The sequence below is a fragment of the Octopus bimaculoides genome, chromosome 5, assembly GCF_001194135.2.
Source record: "Octopus bimaculoides isolate UCB-OBI-ISO-001 chromosome 5, ASM119413v2, whole genome shotgun sequence".
Taxonomy (NCBI): Eukaryota; Metazoa; Mollusca; class Cephalopoda; order Octopoda; family Octopodidae; genus Octopus; species Octopus bimaculoides.
The window spans coordinates 49,989,764-49,991,432 of record NC_068985.1 but is presented as its reverse complement, the minus strand read 5'-3'; positions in this window follow the sequence as shown (position 1 = coordinate 49,991,432).

The window sequence follows — 1,669 nt, the reverse complement described above, 5'->3', positions numbered from 1 at the left end:
GGAAATTCATTCTAAAATGCTACTGGAAGTGTGAAAATGCAGTTGAAGTGCAAAGACAGCTTAAGAGGGAGCTTCAAACAGAAAGAAGGTTTGAGAATGCAATTTTAAAGATGTTTATTCACTTGACCGGTTTCACATTTTAGAAAGAGATTGTCAAAAGTAAAATGTAAAGCTTTGTATAAGCTTTGTTGTGTTAAGTACTGGTTATCGCAAGAGTATTAAAATACACATATACGTTCTTTGATAATAATAAGAAAATGTTAAAAACAGTTTACAAAGAATGTATATATGTATTTTAATACTTTGTGATAACCAGTACTTAACACAACAAAGCTTATACAAAGCTTTACATTTTATTTTTGACAATCTTTTTCTAAAAAAGTGAAACCGGTCAAGTGAATAAACATCTTTAAAATTGCATTTTCAAACCTTCTTTCATATATATATATATATATATATATATATATATATATATATATATATATATATATATATATATATCGTTTGTAGTAAACATAAACCCGAAAGAAGAAGCACACTCTAAGATATAGAGCAGTATATATTAAAAATGGGGATGGCCGGTTTATGGGATTACTTTGTTTCCCGTTCATAAAGGGTTTTAGCTTTATGGCATGTCGTCATGGGCCAACAGGTTTTGGGGATCTGACGATACGCCATAAAGCTAAACTCTTTATGGACGGGAAACCTAAGGTAATCCCATATAACGGTCTTCCCGATTTTTAATATATGTATATAATATTCCGCTGGGTCATAGATGGGAGACCCGAAAATTTGTCTGTACCTGCTCGTGCCTGACTGCCTAAAACAATTCATATACGTGATGCTACCAAGTCACCCTTCAATTGCCAATGACGGCCGCAAGTCAGTATTTCTCAATCTACCTGTTTATACACACCTCTGTGTGTGTGCGCGCGCGTGAGTGTTTGTTTGTTTGTGTGTGTGTGTGTGTGTGTGTGTGTGTATGTGTGTGTGTGTGTGTGTCTTTTACCATTTACTTTTATCTTTTACTTGTTTCAGTCATTAAACTGTAGCCATGCTAGGGCACCGCATGCTTATACAAATATATGCATGCATATGTATAATTGTATAAAATTATATGCGTGTACGTGTGTGCATGTATGATGTATGTGTGTATGGATGTTTATATGTACGTATGTATGTGTGTTTTGTGTATGTGAATATTTTCTGAGTCAAATGACTTTGCCATATTGTCTAATGACTGAAATAATTTTTACATACTTTTTCTTATGAGTGTATAGAATGACAGAAAGAAATACACGCGTGCACACACAAACACACACACACACACATACATACATACATACACACACACACACATACATACATACATACATACATACATTTAGGACGACAAAGGAACACACGGAAAAATCACACGCAAGATATGGACATGCTCATCCCACGTCAGTTATCGGACAAACGTCATTACAATTTCGCATCATTATCAATGATATTGTTCATTTTGGTGGTGTCAACAGCAAACGCTGTTGGGATAAGTGAACGGACGTTAAGGATGGTGATGAAAACATAAAATAGCCATAAAAACTACAGAATAAGGACTTAACATAATGGAAAACGACGCCGGTATGTAGTATATATATATATATATATATATATATATATATAT